At 40.1% G+C, this 26,868-nt stretch overlaps 1 long non-coding RNA gene across 1 annotated transcript in view; it reads right to left on the minus strand.

The window, feature by feature from the left end:
* LOC112981870 (uncharacterized) overlaps nt 1-26,290 on the minus strand; it is a 55,935-nt gene extending 29,645 nt beyond the window's left edge. The window contains exon 1 of the long non-coding RNA XR_003258838.2: nt 26,225-26,290. This is a non-coding gene — a long non-coding RNA (uncharacterized LOC112981870). The remainder of the gene's footprint in view (nt 1-26,224) is intronic.
* Between the last annotated feature and the right edge of the window lie 578 nt (nt 26,291-26,868).

Consider the following 26,868-nt stretch of genomic DNA (forward strand, 5'->3'; position numbering starts at 1 on the left):
AGGGAGCCAAGGCTGCCCCATAGCCTTGCTGTGGGGCTGTGCCCCACAAGGAGCCAGGAGCACCCCCACAGCTGGGCACCATGGGCCCTGGTGCCACAGGTCAGATGTGGCTAATCTTTACTGCCCACCCCACAGATGTTAGTCATTCCTCAGCAGTAATTTCCCTGTCCCCAGTGGGTGCCTAGCAGAGGCCACCCCCTTGTAGACAGCAGTGGTCCCTGCCCACAGCCCCGCTTCCCTGCTCACTGCTCTGGAGCAGCTGTTCAGGGACCTCAGCCTTGCAGCCGTGGTTGAGGGTCCCAGACCGAGCGGGGCTGTCAGTCAGCCGCAAGCCCTCATGTCCCACTACAGCTCAGGGCTGACAGCGGTCGTCAAGGATGGGACAGCCAGGGTGGAGCTGCTATAGAGCCTGGGGCAGATCTCCAGCCCTGCTGTCACTCTGGAGAGGCACTCGATGTCGCACCAGAGAGTGCACCTGAACCCATCAGAGACCGCAGGCACCTTCCTCCACCTTCCTTACGAGCCACTGAGGAGAAGCCCTTGGAGGTAGGTGCACTGAAACTCACCCTGCTTCCCAAGAGTGGGAACACAGGTGGAGGGAATAAGCATGCTTTTGCTGTGATGAGAAAGGCCACAGACATGCTACATGCCCCAGCTACACCCCCTGCTCTGACCACCACAAAGGGAGTGCAGCTCGGGACATCTGCATCAGCTCAGCCAAATATGATGCCACCACCATCACCATCCAGGGCAGTGGACTGTCCAGTCCAGTGTGCCCAGAGTTTTGTGGCTTCTGAGTCTGTCCACTGCACCCAGATCCTTAGCCGGCCCTGACCTACCCTAGCCCTAGTCATTTCTATAGATGGGAGGAGTACCCAAGGGGTGCCCTCACCTGTGAAACTGTCCCCCTTGGCATAAACCACGACCCTCACACACTCAGAGACTCCCCCACACCCTGCTTTTTCCTCTCATCCTCCAGCTGTTACGGCTACAGAAGTACAACTGTACCACTGACTGCCGGCTGGGATCCTTGGCTGGTGTGGGGTTGCCCTCAGCTCCTGGCTTATCCTCCCTTGTGAAGCAGCCTCGTTCTTGCTGCTCCATCACTTCAAGCATTTTTTGACTCCTGAGCTATAGGTTTGGCTCAGTGTAAAGAGCAACTGAAAGTGGGTAGTTATCCCCTGACAATCTTTATTTAAATAAGCTAGTGGCTTCTGTCCCCTTCACAAAGGATAACAGTCTTGTCATAAAACCACAGCTTCAAATGTCACTCTTCATAACGGTCTCCTCATTAAGAAAGACAAACCTGAAAGATCTTAGAGAGTGAAGTGGCCTATCACTACAAGTGATCCATAAAAACTGAGCTTTATAAAGAACCTGACTGCATGCTGGCATTGTAAACCCAGCCTCTGAATATGTAAGTGATATCAGTCTCCAAGTGCTTCAATTTCTTCCTTCTGTAAAAAATAGAAGATACTTTTAAACTTGCAGTAATGTCAATTTGTATTTTTTTCTCTCTACCCAGTAGCTTTGCTGGTCGTCATTGAGGTCACAGAGCCTAAAGACCTTCCATCCAAAGATCAATGGACAGTTTTTATCTTTTCTTAATGTTGCATGCTGACCACGACACAGTCTACCCTTTGCCCAGCATGTGTGCTATCTGAATTCAGCGCTTCATTCCTTGATACACCACTAGGACCCCTACAGACTATTCCAGCCTCATGAACCCTAAAGAGCAGACATTTACAGAATGGCTCTCTCTGAAGTTTCCAGAATTTCCAGGGCCTGCTAAGGCAGGACACAGAAAATCACTATACAGTTTTACAGAGGAATGAAAATCCAGAATATCTGGGGTATGTATTTACCTGCATGTATTTATAGCCTCACAGGACGACATTAGCATGTTTCATCCTTTTTCTGTGTATACTAATGTCTAATCAAATGAGACCTTGATGATCCTCCTGTCTGAATCTCACCAGTTCAGTAAGGTCATATGAGATTTCCATTAAGTTATACATTTCGTTCAACACATCCTCAGTTTCCATTATTAACATATCCTTTTGGGAATTAATTTTTTAATCAAAACCACTGGTGCCAGTTCTATATGGTGCTTCCGAAGTGGCATACTCAGAACTGCAGGATGCTGTACTACAGTCTCCTAGCAAGAAGCTCGCACATGATGTTAGTGTAGCACTGTTTGCTGCAGAAACACTACACCCCAGCTAACAAGGATGGGTAACTGTCTGTGACATACAAAATACGTAGGAAAAAAACCAGCACATATCTTCTGGTGTCATGGAGGTATGTAGAAGCTCCAGATGAAAATCTGGCCCAGCTTATGCAATTACTAGCTACCCAGCTGCATGCAGATGGCTGATATTGCAATACACACACACGTACACAAATGGTACTATTTTTTATGTTATGAAGCCCTATGTGGTTAGAAAATTGGGCTCCAGTACAAATTTTAGTCAACTAAAGTTTATCTTCAGAGAGTTGTATTGCTGTTTGGTTTCTGTTGCATAAAATGTGATTGAAATTGATTTGGACAGTATTTTCTTAGCTAGAGATAAGCCAAAAACATTCTTTTTCTAGACATATTTTTGATATAGTACTATTATTTTTCCCTTTGGCTAGAAAAAAAAAGCTGTCTTAAGAAGTGAGAATTGTTGTAGGAGCTTAACAAAGAGCATGGTCACCCCCCATACATCTGAGGTTAAATGACTAATGCATTTATTGTAAAGAATAAATTCATCCAGTGACTGTGCAAATTAACTTTTTTCACATTTGTATTTTATACTCAGCTGGTATATCAAACAGAATTAGTCCAAATACTTCCACTGCTAGTTGCTAGTTGCCTTGGTAATAACAGTCATATTATAAACAGAACTCTTGAAGTGCAAATGCAATCAGACTTATTAGTGTTAAGCATTTTTTCCTTGCAAAATACTACTGTCCATGCCCTTGTAATAAAGAAATTCATGGTACTGTTCACCACTGTCCCTTTACATTACATTCTGAGAGCCTGATACAACTCCTGTGTAACCCGGTAAGAATGTCTCCATCGACTGCACTGACGTACAATACTACCACAGTCCCAGATCCAACACCCCTAAGCTTTGAAGAAGGCTGGAACTTGATCCAAACTTTTGACTCAACTCCATCTGCAATTAAACTACAAAGCACATTCTTGGTTTCATCTTAGGCTTCAGTGTATATTCTAATTATGCAAAATTTAGCAAAGAAAATTGGGCTTATATTGACATACAAGGAGTTGTTACTATGCCAGTGAAAATACACATTGGCAGTTTATCTTTGAAAGCCTATTGATATGTTTTGACATCAACGGACATTTCATTCCAAATTTAACGTATTGTTTATATTACTGTTAAAACATGCAATGGTCATCTTAGGAAAAAAAAAAAAAAGAATTCTTCATCAAAGTAATAGACAGGCAATATACTGCTCCTGTGAAAAATATCTTCAATAGATTTTATCCTTTGGTAGGTTCAGTATCATAATTTCTTACACTAGCAATAACAAACAATGTTTCTGTGACTTTCCTCTTCCACAAGCCAGGAAACTGAGCAAGCTTTGAGCTGGATTGTCTCCTTTCACATTGTACAACAGATTTCTAATACATAATTTCTAATTTTCATCTTTGCAAATTTCTTAGGGAAGCAAAAACCTAAAGCAATTGCAGAGGTAAAAATTAGGGTAGAATTTGGTTTGCAGACCATTATTAACAATGTTACATGAGAAACTGCTCAGCTTATTTCTCAGACCACAGGTTAAGTTTAGGGAAATACATTTGTCGTTGCTGTACTTTTGGTTTTATTGTTTTTTTCTTGAGCAGTCAGCAGACTTAGCAAGCATTTTTTTGAAAGATGGAAGTTCCCATCCTGCCATTAGTTTTCTGAGCAGAGTCTTAAGTCTTAATTTATCTGAGTTTGAACTAATTATGTAGATATGAATTAGAGCAGATTCATCTTTAAATATTTGCACAAAATCACTAACGTATGCATGGTTTATAATACTGCACTCTGGACCAGATCCATACTTCATATGAGAAGCTAAAACCTCATTGAAATTTCACATTCCTTGACCAGTATGGATTTGATACATTCTTCTGAAAGTATGGCTTCACTGAAACAAGTAGACAGAAATGAATATATCCAAGATGAAATGACTCTAGCTATCATAAATTTTAAAATCCTTGCTTTTGACAACAAGCACATCTTTAATATAGTGAATAAGCATGAGGAGGGCGTAGGAGTGTTTTTCAGCCCATTTTTATTCTCATTCTGTCTTTAAACACTTGCAAATGACCATGAGCTTTGTTTCTAAAACAAACTCGTGGCTCATGCTAAAATGGCAACACTTACATAACAACCATAATATCAGCTATTTCATCCATGCATATGGTTTACATTTCTGAAAATAAAGGATTTCCAGTGATTTATAATCTGTGACCTATTCAAATTCTTTTTTTAAAAAAGCATTCTTTGTTTTCTATCATTCTTTGTAGCACATACGAGAGCACTAAGTAGATGCCTGTCTCTCATTTTCATCACCCACCAAAAGCCCTACCTGAACAGCCATTTTAGATGCACGTGAATGAAAAATGCCTATTCAGAATGGAGTTATTTAATAAACATTAAAGGCGTTATCCTTGTCCTATCAATTTGCTTCTAGGCACAAGTCCACGCTCTTGCAGTAAAGCAGATTAGCTATGTCTGCTTTTGTTTTCATTTAAGAATTACTGTTCTGCACACACATCCACATAAAAATAGGCCATCTTCAATTAAAGTGAGTGGCATTGCAGTCCGCAATATGTTTAGTGTGGAAGTTTATTTGAAACCATTACCATTTTGCAATGCTGTACATCTGCTGTACTACCCAATGGTAAGTAAAATGCTTTGTAATCTCATTTACAAAACAACATTTCTCTGAAAACTGGGCAATAGTTATAATCTTATTGTTGGATGCCCCAAAAGAATTGATTTCAAAAAGAAATAAATTATTATTTTTCTTCTTTGCAATGATAAAGTCAGAATGGTCAGGAAAAACTGGATGACCACCAGAGAAAATTAAAGTTGTTCTGGCTAGAAACATACCAATAGAATTGGAGAAAAACCTCTGCCTCAGGAAAAATTTTATTTTAGGAAAAAATTCAATACGTGAAACTATTATCAAGCAGAACCTGATTGAATTAAATACATAAATTTCACAATGCATCTGCCTTGCCTCACAACTCAATGTTCTGCTTTCCTTCAGATGACAGGCATTTTTTTTCAGTGCTTCAGCACCAGAAGATTGGGATTATTCAGATTACTCTTCAAAGTTTGAGTGTTTTATCCAAGTGAAACAGCTGAGTTTATGGAGCCTTACTTATCACTAATGATAGGGAGTCCCTGTGGACTGATACTCAGGTGATCAGAGTTCTTGTTGTCCCAGAACTGCCACTGAGCTTTTTATTGACCGTGGACATGCCATTCTACCCCAGTTTCTTATTTTCCCCTCCATAAAATTTGGGTAAGGACTCATTTGTAAAAACATTTGATTTACTGACAGAATATGCTATGTAAGAATGTTGTTATTATTCATTTAAAGAATAAACAGAACCAAAACTGAACACCTCCCAGACTTGGAGGAACACTGGTATCCTATCTGAAATTGTCATTCTGACTCAGTTGTAATTTAAAAGTGATAATTAACAGTGAGCAAAAAAAGTCCAGATTACAATGATGTATTCAATTTCCCATCCAAATTTGAAAAATAAATGTTTTTCTTTCCTTTGAGCTAGACAGCTCTCCCCCTACGAAGAGAAAAAAAGTAGTGGTTTTAGATGCTTTTTGCTTTCCTCAGGTAAACAAAGCGACACTGAGTTATTGAAATAATAAAGTTTGCAATCACATATGTTCTCTTTGTGGACCACTGTCCCTCTGAAATTTAAAAATAAATTGAAAAACCTGAGAAACCACTGTTTAAATCACAACTAAGGAACAGAAGAATTAAGTAGGAGCTTTCCAGTGTATGAAAACAGTGGTCTAAGCACTCAGCTTATCAAATATTATGGAAGCTGTTGTCTAAAACCCTCCTGCAGCTTTAAAAATCTCAGCACAAGTGCATCCATATTTTATGCCAATTTTAATCCTGCTAATGACAGTGGTTTAGCCCCTAGGCCATGAGAACTTTGAAGCAGATTTTGAAACCGCCCTCATTGCCAATTGACTTTAGTGTAAGTTGTGCGGTCCCACCTTAGCTGGCACTCTCACAAGTCAGAGTGATTAGAGAAGCATTAAAGAATCCCAGCAATAGTCAGAAACAGATTCCCAGTTATGCTAAAAGAGTTACTGTCATTTGCCTATTTGCATCAGCAGTAGCAGGACTCTTTTTCAGTTTCCCTTGCTAATGTCCCAACCTCCCCCTGAAATAATTCATCATTCCTGACAGACAATCAGCTTAATCTGAAGCCTTTATTATTGACAAGTAGTAAAAGTCTATAATTTCTTCATGTTTGCCTTTGGCTGATCTTTGTTTCTAGTGGTGGTAAGACCCCAGCTTACTTTACCTTCACTCCAAGACAGCCCTGCCGAGTGCTCATTTCCAGCTCAAAAATTGAATGTGCCAGAAATTTTGGGCCTAAGCATCATTTTGCTATGAAAATCCATGAAAATAATAAATTTATGGCCTTAGCATTAATATGTGAGGAAATATGATACATAGGTTATTCTTCCCAGTATAGGCAGGGAAAAGAAAAATCCCCTCTGTAAAGGGCTTACACACAAAACCTATGAATGGCTTAAATCTCCTTTAGCAGCAAGAGCAAGTTAAATAGTGCCTTGGTTTTTCAGCAGTTCTCTTCAGACAAAATCTTCACTCTGCATTGTGTGATTTTCTCTATTGTAGTAGAGTATTACCTACTACTGCTTACAGTATTTATTTATTTATTTTTTTTTTACAATTGCTCCTGATATTCTGGGTCTTCTGTATCTACAAGATCATCTGACTTTTTTCTCTACTTAGAAAGCAGCCAGAAAACATGTATTCTTATCCTAGCTGAAAGCCTTCTGTGGCTTGAGGAGTTCACTTATGGTCAGTCCAAAGTTCTGGAAAAAGAAGCTACACAACAAGCTGAAAGGAACTGCCCTGTTACCAAGAGGTGAATAAATTTGGGTGGACATGGGTAGTGAAGAGAGGAAAAAGGAGGATGTAGAGGGGAAACAGAGCATGCAGATAGTACAGCATCTTGGAGAAAAAAAGTATGCTTTAAGTGATAAGATTACTTTGGAGTAATATTTCAGCAGCCAACTTCTGCATAAATTATGGCCTGCATGAGTCCCACTTCAAGAGTTTATAGGAGACAAGGTGCATATGTCTGAATAAGGACAAACTTTTCCCAATTCATATAATCTTTTTAAAAACAGGAAATGCATTAGGCATCCACGTTTCATTCCTCTTGGCTGCAACACTTACAGGAAAAAAACACCAAAAATCATGCATGTCTGAGAACAGAATCACGCCCAAATACCTAGCCAAATGTATACAGTATTAATGCACATTACCTTGCCGGTTTTATTTATGCACAGTGAAGAATTATGTAACCCTTCAATTTCAGTTGCCACTCTCATTAATACAATACTCTGGAATAGTATTATTTATTTCTTTTTGACTCCTCCCTAGTTGAAACCATGACTCCCATTCTATATATCTTGGCTAACAGAGATTCTGGCTTCACAATTTTTATGTCCTGTTTATCTTTTTTCATTTTGTTGCCAGACTTCCTATTTGCTTACATGGGACACCCTCCTCCATTCCCCTTCTCATAGCTACATGAAATGTGACAATTGCCAGGTGTTGATGAAATTTCACAGGCTTTGAGAAACAAATACTAAATTTTAATATCATAAAAGCAACACAAATAACTGTGAGAGAATATATAACTTCTAAGTCAGAAATGATGCTGCACAAAATGTGCCAAACCAGAACTATATTTTGGATAAGTCCAAAGTGAAAAGAAATGCACCACACTGTTAAAGTTTACTACCAGAAACAGTCATTATGAATCTTTTCTCTCATGCCCTCTCATACTCAATACTGAGTAAATACTATGCAAGCCATTTAGATGGCAATATTTGTTTTCCCACCCAAAAAAATAACAATAAAAAAGATACTTGCTGGAAAGAGTGCTGGAAAGGGAAATGAAACAACTGCTTTCTTAATGTAAGTAGAGTCACTTTTATGACACAGAACAACAGTCCTCATACAACTTACCAGGATTTAAAACAAGAAAAGCTAGGAGTCAGGCTTTGGTTTTAAAAACACAGCAGAAACTAATGATGGTCTAACGTTGTGTTTTATTATAGAAATTGGACCCAAAATACTTGAGGATCCAATCCTGGAAGGTATTCTGGTGTGTTACTGGCACTGTATCTACACAATACTTCCAGCAAGAATAATGCTTGGTTCAAAGGATAGTGAATTTTACTTATGCCATTTTATTTGATCTGCTTATCGGTAAATTCAAGGTAGCTCGATTTATAGTTACATACTTTACATTGTTATTATTGTGTTTCTAAACACAGGACACTCAGAGCCTATCCAAGCAACACATTATAAATGTAGAGATCATTAAGTGCAGCACTGCACTAAATAAAAACAGTGCAGTTCCAAGACTAAGAAAGCACAGTAAATTATCTTTAAGGTTCATGGAATTTCAATATGTATATATACAGATCATGATGAATATGGAAATAGAAAATAATTTATTTTATTTCAGAGAAAGCATATTTCCTGCAGAGTAAAATGGAAAAGAATAATTAGTGTCTTCATTTTGCCAAACACTAACCTTCGACAAAAGGGTTAGAAAATTAAAATTTTTTATTTTCCATAAGAAACATGATACAGTATGTGATATATTTACAGTAGGATGTGAATGTTTGAGGCTATATGTTTGTAATGGGGAGACCATTTCTCCTTCTCTGCTGCTATAATATTTCAAACAGTGGATTACCATTTTTGGATGATGTTCAAAATGTACAAAAGTCAAAGACTGATGACATAAGTTCCCTTCATCTATGGTTTCATTTAATAGGTCTTGGCTGTATTAGGGTTTGGTTTTTTAAAAACTGTAATATTTTCTGCCTTATTACTGTATCTTTAAACTAGTTCAGTTTATAGTAAATGTACACCATTAGCAGTTTCATGACTTTGTTCATAAGCTATTGTGCTTTGGTTAAAGTGTGTGCGTGTCTGTGTGCATACCTATCTGTGTATCTCTTCACTCACAAATATATGTTTGTTAGCTTCGAACACTCATTGTTTTAAACTTCTAGTCATGCACAAAAACTGCAAAGTGTTTGGAGTTTTAAATGACTTCTTGAATGCTACAGAAATAAAATCAGATAAGTCATGGTGGCATTTAGCAGGGATGAAGTGCTTCAAGGTACAGTGTTCCATTTTGCTGCATTAATCCCTTAAAATGTAAGCTTTCTTCCAGTCTTTTTAAATGTTTAGGAGAATGTCGGTGCAAGGATTAAAATGAAGAGCAGAGAGAGAAGTTTCTGGCTTGATTCCCTTGGGCCTCAGATCCATCCTCTATGCAAAAGCTTCCAGTCTGCTCACCAGGGGGAAGAGAGGCACACGAAAGGAATAGTGCCTTCCTTATTGCCTTCCTCTCCACCACACACCAGAATGCACCCTGAATGCATATCACTGATTGTGGTCTTCCGCCCTCCTCTCATGGACTCCGAACAACCTCACCCAGAGCACTGCCTGGAAGATGCCTGCACGCAAGGATGGGAGCAGGATATTCCCCGTACCTCTCCCTCCCCCACGTAAGTTTCAGCCTGACCTACGCTGCAAATAAAGATAGGGGGACAACTTCACTTTCACTGAGGTTCTTAAAAACAACTCCTGACGTGTCAAAACTACGTGGGGGTAGGGGATCTAAAGCCACAGGGCTTGTGAAAGTCCTGTGTGTTGAAAAGGTCACGGTGCTCTCACACCTTTGGGCTCTGTCCTGTGTGGTGGCGTTTCACAGGGAACAGAAAAGGTCTGTTCTCTGTTTCTGAAGGGATCACAGACTCACCCTCCATTCTAATTTTACCAAACATTTTGGTGCCTTTGTAAGAAACTCCAGTTACTGGAGTCATTCGTTTCATCTGAAGAAAGACTATGTCTCCACAGGTTGTGAGAGTTGGAGGGAACATCCTGAAAGCCCAGGATAACTGTTTTGAAAAGCTTGCAATGTCTACACCAATTTCCATTTTGAAGGGTTATCTCACACTCTAATTCACGCTTACTGAGCAATGCTCAGACTGAGTTCAGTGCTCATTTGTAAATTCACTTTTGCACTGTGCCTTCTGTGCACTTCCGATCCTGAGGCAGACTGAACGCTTCCAATTCCTCTTGACCCAGAGGAAGTGAGGCTGAATTATCGCTTTAAAGCAGTCACTTAGCACCTTCCAAACAAGGTGCCATTATAAAGAAAGGATGAGTTACAGACTAGACACAACCAATCTGTGTTTAATTTCCTGGATATTTTCAGAAAAAGGAGAGTAAAAAGTAGTTGGAAAGTAACGGAAAGTTAAATAGAGGAAAACTAAGTGTCAATATAAATGTGGCAGTCATACAATATGCAGTATAAACTGAAAAAGTGTGAGGATTTTCCTTCAAATTAAGCAGTATTTGTACAACCAGAAAATCAAGGCATTGTCAGGACTGTGCTGCTGCAAAATAGTAAGACACTGACCAGGTTATTTTTAACAATCTTTTCTGAGAGAAATGTGAGGAATAAGCAAACAAATACAACTGGTCTTAAAACAGAGTTTTGTGTTTTAAAATCACAGTGTTTAAGAACATGATTTCTTAATCTTTTACTTTAAATCACTTTATAATAATAGTTCAAACACAAGGACACACAGAAGTAAAGCCATACACATAAACTTTAATATCTTGTCCAGTGTGTCTTACATTTCTCTATGGGAAAGCAAACCAAAAAGGAAAAATTTTTGACTGAGGACACCAGGAATTTCTTAAGAGGTAGAAAACAACAAGAAAGCCCAAGGTCCTGACTCTGTTAAAAGAGGTCACACTTTTTGTCTAACCTGTGGGAACAGTAACTACTAAATGATTCGTAAAATCAAAGCTCTTAGCAAAGAACTGAAGAAAAGCCTCAGGTCCCCACCTTCTGCCTTGTGCATTTCAAGTTCTTGATCTTTTGCCATTCTAACAAGACATTTTCTTTTTTGGTCTTGTTTTCTTTATTACTGAGGAATCTATCTTCTCCTTCAGGGACCCCATCAGTAACCAAGACCTCTCACAAAGCATCTCACACAGCTTACCCTTACCCTGCAAGTCTGCGCAGTAATGTCTTTCCCCACTTTGTGTAGCTGGGCTTAAGAAAAGGTACAGAAGCCATTTCAAAAAACATGAGCAGCACATGAGTGTCTTTAAGAATGTAAATTCTTAGCACCAACTGTTTCCTGCCTTGTGTCTTATCAGGCAGCAGCACACTAAGGGCCTGAACTGGCGACATGGCACAGTAAATAGAGAGGTTTGAGTTGAGGAACCAGCTCTGTTCCCAGGCCCTGGACTAATGGGGGTGGGAGGCTGCAGAAAGGGGTTTGCTTCGGGGGTGGGGCAAGGGGCATTAAGAAGCAGATGCTCTCAGTCTCTGAAGGAAAGCTGCTATAATCAGCATGCAGCATTCTCTCAGACAATCCCAAGCTTTGCAGGGGAAAAAAAAATCTTTTAGTTGAGTGCATAAATGTAAGAGGATTGGCGAAATGGGTATGCAGGAGTCTATCACACTAAAAATTATTATTCAAGTCTAAAGTAAAGCTTTGTTTAGGTTTTAATGAAGGCAAAAGAATTTTAACAACAGAAGTTCTGTTCTTTCTTTTTTTTCTCCCTTTCCACATTCAGTTCCTCTGCCCCTGCACCTGCTTCCAGTTTTGGCTTCCTGGCAGTGATGCTTAAAGAGACATCAGCTGGCAGTGGCAAACTGTTAAAAGCTCCCCTGCAATGCAGCTTTGCAAATGCCAGCCATTTATTCACTGGTGCATGCCAGCTTAACGCAAGGTTTCTTTCCCTCCGCCTTCTCTGCTCTTAGGTTTCACTTCCAAACAACAGTTAAGAATCCAAGTCATGGCCTAGCTCTTTGAGTACCCCTTAAATGTGGTCACTTCTATTTGTTGTCGTAATATTTTGATCCAAAGAGTGTTGCAGAGAATTTCAACTATAGCACTGTTTCTTCTTTGCAGAGATTGCTATGAGACCACAAGTTTTGTTTTGTTTTATTGTTTTGCCCTTTTAAACAGATGGTGGGATAGCAGAGCTGCTGAGCTCTTGGAGTTATTTTGTTTCCTTGGTATTCTTCCTCTTCTGTTTTTCCAAGCCCAGAATACCACTCTGGAAGAGGACATATGGACTAGGCGAAGAAGACAAAGGGGGTAGCAGACAGCTTAAGTGTTCAACACAAACAGACTGTTCCCATGCTGCCTTAGAAAACCCAGTTCAGCCTGATCTCCAGTGCCCTGGCGTAAATTTAAAATTATTAACAGCATCAGCTTCATTAGACTGACTCCAGAATTCAGTGCATGATGGGATGACAAAATTGACCCCAACAGGAGTTTTACAATTCAGTGCATCATTTCAGCAGAGTGAGAAAGTGCCCAGGATGTGTGAGAATTCCACAGTATATTTTCCTTGGAAATTTAAAGTTTATCTTTACAATGTGTAGTCTGAAGGTTCTGTTGTTTCTGGACCATCTGGGGAGCTGATAAGGAATGTGGTCTTCACACTTTGAACTACCAAAGCTTCTCCCTATATCCCAGACTCTCTCTACAGACAATTCTGGGTGGGAGAGGATTGCTCAAGGGCTCTTAACATTGCTGCAAATTGTTGCAGCAGCAGCAGTGTGGCATGGGGCAGGAACCAGAAGTATTCTGGAAATGTTCTCCTTGTCTTCTCTTTCACTGAGGCCTGAGCCTATTCCTAGTAATGGAAAGATTTCTGCTTTTACCAAGGCTGAATCAGGCCCTTCCTTACTGAAAGACACACAGTTCATGGAAGCACGGAACTGAGTGTAATGAAGGAGTTAGCAAGAGCAGCCTACCCTGGCTTTTGGAGCAGAGAAAGGGGATGGGGCAGGACACTTAAAATAAAGTCATGAAGGTAGAAAGCAGGACAGAGAGGGAAGGAATGAACAGCTTATATCAAGCCAATGTGAGCACTAGCCGGTTCCAGACTCTTCACTGGATTAATATTCTTTTACTCAGCCACAAAAAAGCTTAGATGCAATCAGTTCAGTGTGGGTGAAGAATAGCTGCATTCAGTACCTCTAAGGTGTCTCTGTCAATGGAAGTGTGAAGCAGCTGTATCCTAATACCTGGTCATCCACATCTCTGTCTGAAGAACTGCTACACTAAGATTGATGCGTAGAATCCAGACGTTCTGGAAAAACTTAAAACAAGTGTCTTCCTACATCCTGTTCCTGGTCCCTAATGTTCATATGCCCACTTCAGGAGTTTGCGAAATTTTCTCTGTATTTTATGTGAACATCAGTCATTTGAGTAGAAGTTAATTGCAGGGCTGGGGTTACACCATTAGGATGAAGGTCCATGAACATAACAGCCAGCTTTTAGCAAAGAAACCATTAAGCTCTACTAAATACTTTCACAGCTGAAACAAACACAGCCCTTGTGTCGATGCAGGCACTCTTTGCTGCCCAGAAAAATGGCACAAATTGACTTGGTGGGATTTCATTCTCTGAAGGATCGATGGCCTCAAAGTGAAAGAACAAAGAAAATAAAAATGCTTAGAAAAGAAGGCACACATGAAACGTGAGCCATAGAAATACAAAGAGTATGGAAATGAGAGCAAGTTTAAACAGCTTTTAGTATGAGGTGCACGAGATTTGAAGTTGTGAGCAAACAGCTATCTTCTGCTTTTTTTTTTTTCCATATTCAGGGAAAAAAGAATCTCTTTTTTGTAAATAAGGATTGCATCAAAGATATCTGGCCCTATATCAATTGCTCCTCATAGTTGGAACAACCTGCAATAACCTGATTTTTGGCTAAGTGCTCAGGTCACAAGGGGAGAGAGGTAGGATGAGATCATTAAGCACTTTTCTGCTTGCAGCTTTGAATTTGAACCCAAATCCATGGTTTGTTAACCCTAAGATTACCAGGTGACTGAGAAAAAGGAGGCAGAAAATGTACTGAACTGCAAGTACTGACAAACTCCATATTATTCTTTAACTAAATGGGATGGAGAGGAAGTGCTCAGGAACTAGTTCCACTTACATCTGTATCAGAGCAGCAGCTGCTGAAGAAGAATGCATTAATAAGGATGGTGTATATCTGGTTTTGGAAAGTTGATTTTGTAAGATAGATAAAGCAGAAAAATCTCTTGCTCTCTTTGAAAAGGAATAGATTTCATGATAAAGGCTGCGGTTTCATCTTGGCTTTATGCCAAAAGTGCTTTTCAGATAGTGTATATCCTAGGTCAAACCAACCCTTTTAGAGATTCTCAAAGCATAAGAACATATTACAAACCCAGAGGCATCACACAAAACTTGAAAGCATTGACTGGTTTTGTTATGAAATTTTGCCTTTACCCTACTGTCTGGGAAAAGTTTCAAATGCTGAGTGAATTTCAGGCCTTTAAACCTCTGTGAGCACAACTGGAAAAAAACCCTCCAACAAACTCCATGCGGACCACATTCCCCAAATTTGGGGGGACAAAAATATTATTTTCATCTCTTCTGCCCGTATCCTTGGCTGTATTTATCCTCCTAACTCTCACAACACAGCAATGGCCCATTGGCCTGTAATGCCCAGTGTCTGAACTCATACCTATCTGTAGTACCTCTGGTGAGGCTGAGGAATCAGGACTATCTGTTTTCAGGCTGCCTAATAGCCATTCTAATAGTAACAGATCCTCTAATAACACTGCAGAACATGCTTGCAGGCCTAAGCTGTTTATGTGGTCAGTAAAAGGCACTACGGCAGTTTGGTTACTTCCCTTCTTGTTTTTTAAATGAAAAATAAAGCACCATAAACTCAAATTAGTGCACTGTGCTGCACATACAATCATGCTTCAAGTTCCAGACTGAGATAGCAATACTATGTATATATATAATGTCTCAGACAGAGTATTTAGTTTTTGCTCATGTCAGTTAATGAAGCTAAAAATCCTAACAGAAAATCCTCTAGACAAAGAGAAAGGTAAAAAAAAGAGGAAGCCGTCAGCCAGACTCCAGTGGCTGTGATAGGCTGAATAATGAAAAAACTTCAAGAAAAACAAATCTCTCAAAAAACAGGAGAGACCACACAGGCACAATCCACAGAAAAAATGACATGGCAATGGAATGTTATTATCAATTGTCCTAATTTAGGTCTGGGACCGTATGTACAGGACATGTAGAATTATTCAACAGGAAAACCAAAATCAGACACACACATACTCGCATGCATGTATAATGTACAAAGTCTTGGCAAAAGCTGTGAAAGACTTTCAAAAGTCTTTCCAAGAAACAATCTTATCTCTGCTGTTACTCAGAGTATTACTGCATTGAGTGAATCAGCTATCCAGGGCTTCCCATTTATTCACTTTACTTAACATATAAAAATATAAATCAAAGTCATGGCCATGAGTCTGAATACACTGAAAACTTTGGAAGACATGTTGAGTCTTTAATCCTCATACGTTACATTTGGCTGAGGAAAAGGACAGAGGAGCTTGAGCCAGAGCAGCCTTCCAGAGTGACACTGAGCTCCCAAAGTGCTTTGGGAAAGAGGGACTCTGTAATAACAATTAGCATTAACAGAACATAACACTTTACTTCTGAAAGGAAGTGTGCAAGAAGAGCGGGATTTAAACTTTTATGTGCATACAGAATTAATCCTTAATGTCACTGTCTATTCCAAATCAGATGCTTAAATGCAGGCAAACCACAGGGACTATTGAGAAGGACATTGAAGGCTCAAAAAATCTCAGGAAAACAGCATCAAATTATGAGATTAATGAGTATTCATACCAGATCTGTAAAATAAAACACTGTTTTGAAAACAACATTTTCACAAAGAGGGAAGAACTAAATCAAGATAGAATACTTATCATTTTTCAGGTGTTCAGTGTAGTCACTCAGCTCTACAGTAGTACCTAGCTTGGTGAAAACCAACAGAATTAGGATTTATTTCTAATTTCTTCATCAAATTCCAAGTAGTAAAATTTCATTTAAAATTCTGTTACAATTTCAATTTATATATTGTTCTTCGCTTCTCCTAAAATGGTAGGCAGGGTCAAATAGGCACTGCTAAACAGCTGCCACGTTTCAGCACAGAGGTGGTTGCACTTCAGAACTGGCTTAAATATGGAACATGATGCTTTCTGCAATGTTTATTTTTAAACAACAGCTTTTAAGAGGGCAAATGAGAATATACAATAGTGACATGCCTTTCCATGGACCTAGCTGGGTACCTTAAATGGGTACTGAATTGCTTGGATAGTTTGGCAATAGATACATTGCTAGTATTTGGAAAGTCGTTCAGAGCATGTTGATTCATCACATTCCATATTTGCAGGCAGGAACATGTTAATTGTTGATTTCATTCCAAACACATTCATGCTATTTAATTTGCATGGGTATTCAGAGTATATTGATAACTGTCTCACTTTTACATAGTCCTTCATCTTGAAGGGCTTTGAACTTCTTTACGAACTCAGAAATAACTTGGTTCGAGGGGCACTGCACAAACAGATTTCCCCTTTTCCTCATGGAGGCCAGGAGAGGGGCGGGTGTCAGCCAGCTGTAGAGTATCATTTTCCCTTTCTGAGACCCTGAAGAAGCCCGTGCACTGGAGCTAATGGCCAGGCACAGGGAGAGCATAACGGGAACCTGTGTTCCTCTCCTGCAGCCTCTGCAGGGAATTCACTCTGCCGTGCAGCCTGCCTGGGGCTCTCCATGCAGTACGACCCTGATTTTTACCATATGTCCTTTTTCCCTCCCGCTCAGAGCTACTTTTATGTTTATGCTTCCAGCGAGAAGAGCAGATCAGAACAGCAGGTCTCCCACAGACTGCCACGCACGTGGCACAGCACATCAACCCACTGCGCTTCCCTCTTTCCAGAAAGGTAGGGCCATGCAAGCACAGACCCGATCCGTTTCCACCCTCCCATTTGTCCTGGGAATAAATCTAAGGTTACGAAAATCAGGGAAAACAGTTTCCATTTAACAGTAGCTCCTTCCTAGATCCTCTGCTCACATGCCTCCTCAGGCTGGATGTTATTAGTTCTCCAGACCAATGCCTGTAACCCTTAAAAAGGGAATTACAGATCCTGTATCTGGCATTTTAAAAGCTTTCAGACTAAACAGCATATAGCAGTGTCCTACGGCCTCTGTAAAAACTCACTTAGCACATGGTTGGACTCTAAAGGCAGTTTGAATTTCCTTTGACTGCTTTTTTTCTCTCCTCCAGGAAGTCAACAGAGGCTGCAAAACATAAAATTTTTTTGTGCAGTATTTTTAAAGAAGGATTTATCATCTATTTTATTACGGACCAAAGATAATCTTCTTTCAATTTGTATTTTAGGTAGATTCGTAACATGTTGCATTTCTCTATCAGGCATGGACCACTCCATATCATTTTCTTTTAAATTTAACTGTCAAGCATGGTTGAAAGTTCAGTTTAGTTCAGTTATAAACAAACAATCCATCATTTTCCATGTAACTAAAACAAACTAAAACTCACTGACCAAATGCTGCTTTAATCAAAATCTTCTTTCCTCTGCAAGTGCGTTGTCTCGTCTTGTGTTTATTACACGTGCTTAAAAAACACTCTTATTTATTCTAAATTCTTTTTCATCTAAGCACTTCAGAGAAGTTAGATTCTACAGTGTCTTATTTGTGTTTTATATTTTCTGATGAAGTAGTATCCACTGAAGGAGAAACAACATTGCTCTCTTCTCAAAAAAGAAGAAGAAGAAGAAGAAGAAGCTGCAGCTATATAGTCATAGACTGCCCTGTAGTAAAGCTTGGCTTCTATAAATATGGAAATGTAAAAGTTCACAGGGAGGTGGTAACATAAGCAAAGCCTATTTCTAGCATCATTAAAATAATTTGCCTCAATCTTTTCTGCAGTTTAACAGAAAAATAGCACTGAAATTATGGATTACACCCCTAGATACATTACTGGGTTTTGAAAGTAGGCTCAACAAAAGGTATTACCCACAAATAACCATGGGCTAGTTTCCACTCAGTTGCTCTGCTATAAGTTTAGAGTGACTCCATTAGCATGAAAGAATAGTGCTAGGCTTTGCAAAACATAACAGATCAGAATCTGACTCAGAATCTGGTATTTTGGCCCCACTCTTCTGATAAGACCTTAGAAGTAACATCTCCTTCATTTATACCAGAAAATACTTCCAATGTCTATAGATGTTGTCTTCCTTTCCTTTCTTTTACCCATCAATGGGTACTGTACTACAAAGCCTTCCAGTCCCATGTAAATTCCCAGGGTCTGACTGGCTCGCTGTGGAGTTGTGGTGCACAGGAGACCCACCAGCCACAGACAGACCTGGTCACCCCTCAAAGAAGAGAGTGTCATTATTCTCCAAGTGCTTTGCTTGGGGTAGATTGGGCAAGGCCATATGCGTCTTGGGAACCTGTAAGTTGCGGGGGGAAGCATGGTAGCAAGAAGCCAGGATGTAGGAAGGGAGCTGGATGGGTGCTTCAGGAATTCTCTCTTATTTCCCTCACTTTGAGATCTCGCAGGAATCTCTCTTTCCTTCTGGGCATGTAGTTCAGGCTTGCGCACTGACTTGTCTATCACATTCATTCCTTCCAGGTGAACTCCTAGGTCTAGATGAAGAGTAGTAAACACTCAGCTTAATTCCCTGAATGCATAAAGCCTGATCAGAAGTCCACTGATGCCCATGGAAAGAATCCCACTGGCTTCAGCCAGCTCTGTGGGCTTGCTGTGTCTGCTCTTTTAAATAGTCAATTCACATTTGCCTTCAGACTCAGGATCATATATCTTCTCCCTCATCACTTTGTCTGGATTGTCTGTACAGAATATAGTTCAGTTTGAGATATCACTTGAACAGAACACAATATAGGACATCAAAAAAACACAGCCATCCACTAGTTAAAACATGTCCCTATGTGAGGCCCCCCATTCAGTCTAGACTGACTGAAGACGGGAAGCATTACACACTGACTTTAGCTGAGAGAAAACACATGCAATCTCTCAGAATAGCTGTTCTTCCAAAGACGTTACTAATATGAACTCTAAGCTCAGAATCTGAATAAACCTATGAGTAATAGGTTTATTTTACAATTATGATGTTTTTAAATAATCTCCAGAGCCTTTTATCTATAAACCTAGCCACAGCTACCACAATGCAGTATATCCAGAAGGAAAGCTAGACTCAGCCTTTCAATTGTAGGGACAAGGAAGGGGAAATCTGTTGTGTAAGACCAGAACAAACCATTACTTTCCATAAAAGCATCAAAATTACTAAAATCTGAACAGCAGAAACTTGGCTTTTCTAGTCTCACCTCACAAATAGTCTAAATGTAGCTCTCTTTACAAAGACGAAACCGGTCGTGAGAACAGCTGAACTCTCAGCTTCACTTTGAAAATTTAAAGCTTTTTTCTTCTGTTATCAAACATCCTGACTGCTGGGAGCCTTTGCCCTTCCAATGAAGAGAAACTGAGAGAGAGCAGAGAAACAAGTCTCTGAATGGCGCCACTTTGGCATACACAGTAACAGAGATTCATTTGTGCATTCACTACCTTTTCCTACACACTTTTTTATTATTATTATTTTATTTAATCTGATGTGTTTATTTGCATGGGAAAGTGTTGCAGGCATGCAAACAGTCATTTCAGATGCTGGAAAAAGAAATGACAATGTGAAAAGGATTGGAAAGGAATTGGAGGGGAAAAAAGGACAAGGGAAAGAGAGGAGAGACAGGACAACAGCTATGAAAGAGGCAGGGGGATGTCCAGGAGAGGTGAAGCAAGGACAGTGAGCCTGCACAGGGCTGACTGCTTCATTAGGAGAAGCTGGAGAGATGCCAAAGCATTCCAGAGCAGCATGTTTGCCTTTAGGACCTCCTTAGTTATAAAAGCTTTTTTTTTTCCTTTTCCTCCCACCTCTGCCTACCTCTTGATACTTTTTTTTAGTGAAGAAGAAGGCATATAATGTCAGTTTTCACACCACTCTACAGCCCTTTTTATAAAGGCAGCGTGCATCTCAGAAATTAAATCTTACATCCTTATGTGCATATGTAAGCACATATACATCTTCTCAGCCAGGCGCACAAGAGTAACTTCAGTTTCCAGCCTTAACTGCCCCATCCACATCTCTGTGTCTCATGTCTGAGTTCTGCCATTTCCATAGATACTTCATTTTGGTTTCCCCAACAGATTTCACAATGTGCAGGATACTCAGTAGGTTAAGCCAAAAGAACTCTTGGTCTTTTCTCTTTCCTCGTGGCAGTTTGCTCAGGGGGCTTCTATGAACAGTCTGTGTCCATCTTGTTTATGCACACCCTATTTTGTAACCTGCAAGCTGCAACTGCTGCGCAGCTGAGCTGAGTATTGATTTGCTTTTTTCTTCGTCTTTCTCCTCCCCCCATCCCTCTTCTTCCTCCTTTTTTTTCGCCTCCTCCTCCTCTCTTTTCTTCCTTTTCCCCTTTGCTAGTGTGCTTCCCACAGGAAAAAACTGCCTCCAGAATTCCTTAAGTCCCTGTTGGTGGGACTCCTTGTTTGTGGCGCAGGTGTGCTGGAGACCTCCTCTGTGTCGTCGCCACAGCAACCCGCCTGTCTAATCTGCTGAATATAAAAAGAAGAAACAGAAAGAGAAAAGCCATCCTCCCCCTTCTGCTCTGTCTGCGAGCCCAAAAGAAGGATATCGTCTCCGGGCATTCCTCGTAATTCCCCAGCTATTGCCCAGGCAACAGCCGCAAGGAGCTGATGGGCCTTGCGAAGAGAAAGCCGTCCCTGTCTCCAGTTCACTCCACCACCAGCACCAAGCTCTTCCCTCCCCCTCCTCATGTTTCTCCTCCTTTTCCACACGTATGCGTGAGCACGTGCATGCGCACACACACGCACACACGCACGCAAAGAGCTTAGACCCTCACGCTTCACCCACACCTGGCCTCTGTGCAGTAGGTCAGATGGTAAATGCACACATTTCATCACCCTTGACTCCAACTGACTCTCTGTCCCCAGAATAGGCACTGGGAGAGGCCAGTCGCACACTTCAAAACTGTCATCGCTTGAATATTTATTCTGAAATGACCCCCTGTTCCTTCTCTTGTGGCTCATTTAATGATTCCCCGCTGCCAGTGACAGTGTCAATGTCAGATCTAACTTTGTAAAGTTCAACCTCCCATAGAAAAAATCTAGGGAGCTTTACATTGCGTGATAATTGTGGAGTTCATGTGGCACAGCAGCCCCACTCTCTGGAGACAGACACTTCAGAAATGCCGGCTCAGGGCTGGGCATAAGGCTTTGGGAGAGTTTGGGAGAGGTTACAGAAAGAGGGTTTGGAAACCTTTGAAGATATTTAAATCTCCAGTCACCTTTCAGATGAGCTCTGTTGCCACAAGCTTGTTTATCTGCTAGAAAGAGGATCGGTGAGAGAATTCTCCTTATCAAAGCTAGTAGTTTAAAAAGCAGTCCCTTGCAGTTTCAGTTATGACAGCTGTTTCTGGGATATGAGGAGGTTTGTCAGAGCTGTAGGCTCCCTATCCCCTGTATCCAGCAGAGAAAGCTCTCATTTGTCTTCCCACCATCATGTTGATGCAGCTGGGTTTGACACTGCTTACCTCAGCACTTTTTTTTGTTAAAGACAGAAGGCTTACTTGTGATCCCAGCCTTTTCCTATCAAATGACACTCAGCTAGTGGTTTTGGTGACTTATTTACTGGCACTATCCCAGTAAAAACAAAAATGAAAGTTCACAACTAATAAATCCTTGAGCCCAGATAGTTTCAGCTCCACTGGTAGGATTACATCAAACTGTCCAGACTGATAGCCGTGCTCCCTGGGAACCTGAATCCCAGAAAACAGAGGGGGGATGCCTCCGTATTATTGCATCCTCTTTGCTTTCACATGGGCTGTAGTTTGATCATGTGGTGTATGTGATAGTTATGAGCGCAATGCTAGGGAGAGCACATTAAAAAAAGAAATCTTCCCTCTTGCTTTTAGATTTATATGGACCCTTTTAGTATACGCTAAATAGAGAATAGCATAAATAGCATAATAAATAAACTTCACCAGAGTGACTAGACAAGCAGGAGGAGAATTTCCATCTCAGCTGTACTGAAGGACACCATTTTACTGTGAACAAAAGGTCGAGAAAGTTTAACGATTGCAACTGTATGCTGCATACTGGCTGAGGTCACCCCCTCCGTAACATTACTGGAAGTGAATGCGTTCCTCCAGTGCACCGATGATAACATTGTTTAGCATTGCATTCGTCCTTATGCTCACTGTAACTTCCTTATAAAGCAGAGGTATAATATTTCTATCAGTGACAGTGCTCTGCTCTCTAAACCTTTGACATAGCTACCTGTAAAGTCTTTTCACATTGTAATTCAGGAGGGATTGTGCATACTTTGATAGTGTCAGGCAATTGTGTTTATAGTAAAGTGACTATTGCCATAACTTGCAGGCACAATTCATTTTACAATGTATTGAACAGCCTGGAGTTTGGTAAGCCAGGATGTAGGACTCCATCAGGCATATCTTGTTTTAAAACAAGAGGTGAACTCTCATTCTAGTGATTGAATTTCATGAGAAAGTAACTCCCTGAAACAGATCGAATATAGCCTAGCTTGTTTGCTCTCCAGCAGAGTTTACTAGTTCCTTATGCTTCTTCCTTTGGCAACAGCAAGGGAGGAAAAAAAGCCAGATAAACCTATGGGCTGATAAACTACTGTGGGGCACTGAGGTGACCTGGTCTTCTTGCTGTATGAAGACAAATGAAAAAAAAAAACATTGCTGCACAAAGGAAGTTCTCCTTATGGTCTAAACATCTGCCTAAGGATTGACTAAGTCTGAATGTGAGTGCTGCTACCACAGAAAGAAAAACATGTGACCGGGAAAATGATGGGGAGAAGAAATGAGAGGTCCATTCGAGACTAAGCTTAAGAGAGCTTTGTGGGAGATATGTAGATGAGGCTTCATTAAAGGGGGAAATACAGGAAGTGCTATAGCTCTGGCACATGTTCTTAATGAAAAGTGTGGTAAAGCAGTCATTCTGCCACCCTATGACTCCATTTACCAGATCAACATGTGAAAGATTTAAGAAGACGGAAGGTTCTGCATTTAACCTTGGCAGTCTGGAGACTGCTGTCCAATGCCAATAGCTCCCACAGATTCCCTATATGACCCTGGTCATGTCAAATCACTTAATCTTGCATTGACTCCATTTTCCAACTGCAAAAGAGGAACAATTCTTTGTCAGTCTTTACTTTCTCTTTAATTCAAACCGTAAATTTAGCCTTTTATTTATTTAGACTTCAAGACAATGATTCATGCCTAAGTGTTTGCATAGTGCATTGCACACTGGAATTCTAATTTCCTCTGGGATCGTTACACAGGACAGATATTTTAAAATGGAAAAGTAGCAACTTTCTTATTTGTGCAGCAGAAAGTAAATACTGTCCTGTAATAAAAATGCAGTAAGTTAAGGAAGACACTGTTCTACCTTATAGTTCCATATAAATGTTAACAACAAGCTAAAATGTTAACAACTGTGTGATTTCCAGAAATATAGAAAATTTTAGTAAAGATATTAATTAAATTAATACAAGAGACAAACACCAGCAACCAAAAACAAATACACACTAAATTATTTAGACTTAATTCTTATCAAGCTATTTCTTAAGCAAGTATGCCTGCCTCAAGCTTTCTCCAACATTTCAGTTGTCTGTGAGAACCACCTTCCTCTAGGTAAATCAGACATTTATCTTAAGAACAGCAAAAGTACTAAAGTTTTAATAATCAAAGGAATGGAAAGATGTGTGTTTTCTTCCAGAGATATTAGTCATCATACAATGTTACGATGTGCCACTACACTCTTCGGGTGCTGTGAACCACACGTTCTTCAAAAGAGAGATGTTTATACGGCGAGGAACACAGCCACTTCCTATTTCTGGAGGCGAGAGCACCAGTTTCTAATGCTAGAGATTCAGTCCTGCTCATATAGCACTATGGTACAGACTGTGTCTAAATAGTTTGTAAAAAACAAACTCTAGGTTCTGGTTAATGCTTATGTTATCATGGAAATGTCAGTGTATTTGCTGACTGCTGCAGATGTCATTGCCAATGTGGAAAATAGGTCTCATAGTTTCAGCATCTGTCTTTGCTGTACAATGTCAATTTATATCTTTATTGTACTGTCTATAGCAGGTATATGCAGCTGTCATAAACAACAGACCTGGTTCTACCTAGCTGCATGGCATGAAAGAGCACAGATTCAGATCCTGCTTTCCTGTTACAAGATGAAGGAAATGATGGATTTAGTTTCAATGACAGTACTCCACCCAAAAGAGGGAAATGTTATATTTTTCTTTCATCCAGCATTCATTTCATTTCAGTTACACTCCTTTAGACATCTGCACAGACTAATGTAGAGCCAGGGAGCAAACTTATTTAATAGCCTCGTCCTTATTCAGCAAAGAGTCCACAGACTGTTCATCTGGGCTGGCCCCCAACCTAACACAAGCCATTAGACTTCCCTAGAAGCCTTTGATTAACTGAAAGAAAAGATCATATGATTGGGCTGAGGATAGATGATTATACAGAACATCATTAACATTCCCACTGCCGATGCATCTGCGCAACCTTCATTTAACTGGAGAACTAGCTCTAACCAGTACGCCAGACAGGTAGGTTTATTCACCCCAGGCAAAGACAGAAGCTTATAGCGCACTGGCTTTAAATGCAAGTGAAGTAACTCTCACCAAACATACCTGCCTTTCGAAATTCCACCAAAAGTGGAAAGTCAGTTTTGAAAGTGACTTGTTCTCCTGCTTACTGATCTCTCCTGGTGACTGATAGTCCCTTCAAACTCCTCAGTGCTTTACCTGTAGATTTAGCTGAGAATCTAGATGTTCTTGCTAACACGGGGCTTATACGAGAGGGTTCACCCAAGCCCAAGTTCAGCTATGCATCAGCACCCCTCAAAAGCAGCTCATACATAATACACTTGGGTATAACCCGCTCCAGGCTCTCATAGAGCTATCTGCCCATTCACGGGCTGAATCAGACAAGAAGAAAACTTCCATAAAGTGGACTTTGCAGCTAATTCCCTGGATTTGGAGAAATATTTACAATATCCCAGGTCAGTAATGAGAAAACTCAAGAGACACACAAAAAATATATTAAACTTTTATGCTCTTTTTCTTTGTACATTATGCTAGGAAAAAATCTGATTTAGACCTAGGTATACTAAAATCAACAGTCATTGAATCCCTGCACCTACATAAGCACTGACACTGAACTCAGCCAAGAACTATGATTCTGCACCTGAAAGCATTGGAGGTTAATGAAATGTCTGCATTGTCTGGAAGCTTTGTTTGCTATCAGTCATAGACAGACAGTGCTGCATTTTGTTCTTCAGTGCTTATTCAGCATAAACATTGGATTAGAGAGCAAGAGAAGCAGTTAGAGAGATTAACAAAAAGAAAAAATTGAGCAGAATTAAACAAGAAAGTATAACAACACTTTATATATGTAGTTTCCCAAGCAGTGATTTCTTCTGAAAAGAATTATATATGTAAGGGAAAAGCTCAGGATATTAAATACGCACAAATGCATGGCTTGTAACTATAAATAAACAACTACTGACTACTATAGTTTTCCAAAGCAAAATTCTTCTCCAGTATGCAGAGTGCAGATAGTTTTTATGCAATTTTCTGAGAGAAAGGTAGAAATTTCCCTCCCAAGTCAAATGATCAGAATAACTCAAGAAAAACTCAGCGCTTAAGATTTCATTTTTTATTTTATTTCATCTTTCTCAGTCCACAGGGGCTGGTTGGTCTACGGATAGAGATAAAACCCTCTAGCTAATATCTAAGACATATGGAGTAGTCCCTTACCATTACTTTTCTCTCCCATAAAATCCTCTGCTAAGGTTTTCATCCTCTGCATTGTATTTCTCAGTTACTCTTTGCAGTAAGATATAGAACAGACCTGTAGTTAAGGAAGTGATTCAGATTCCAGAAGATGTGAATGCAGCTCTCAGTCCTGGGCCACGGAACTGGTGGAATATAAGTCTTACTTATAGGTAATTGGAAACCTACATTTCACTGCATGTCTAATTTGTCAGTGTTTGGAGACATTTAGCTTTTCTTTGATGCTTTTATGGAAAACTGAAGAAACAGAAGTTTTTTTCAGATGCAAGCGTATATTTATGATCTCTTTCTGAAAACAGTTCAAGGATGAAATTTAATGGAATTGTGCATAATCCCCTTGCATCCAGGATGGCCACTTGTATTAGAGGTGGATAACAACCTTAGTCTGTCTTTCCCTTTATCTGTTTTTCCTAGTTAGTCTGTAAAGTCATCAGGAGAAACCTTCCACTGTTTATTTCGATGGCTAATACAATAGGGTCCTGATCAGGGGGTCCTGATCTTAGTCAGCGCTGCCGCATATTACTGTAATTCCTTTTATTATTACTATTATTATCATCATCACTACTATTACTATACTGCTACTGCATGGCTTTTCTACTGGACACTACTGCATTGTTGCTTTACCCGTGGCGATATGTGCTGCTTCAACCCACAGCGACTGCCAAAATTTTTTTAGAGCAGGTCTTGAGCTCCTTTGAAACT

The sequence above is a fragment of the Dromaius novaehollandiae genome, chromosome Z, assembly GCF_036370855.1.
Source record: "Dromaius novaehollandiae isolate bDroNov1 chromosome Z, bDroNov1.hap1, whole genome shotgun sequence".
In the NCBI taxonomy this organism is placed as follows: Eukaryota; Metazoa; Chordata; class Aves; order Casuariiformes; family Dromaiidae; genus Dromaius; species Dromaius novaehollandiae.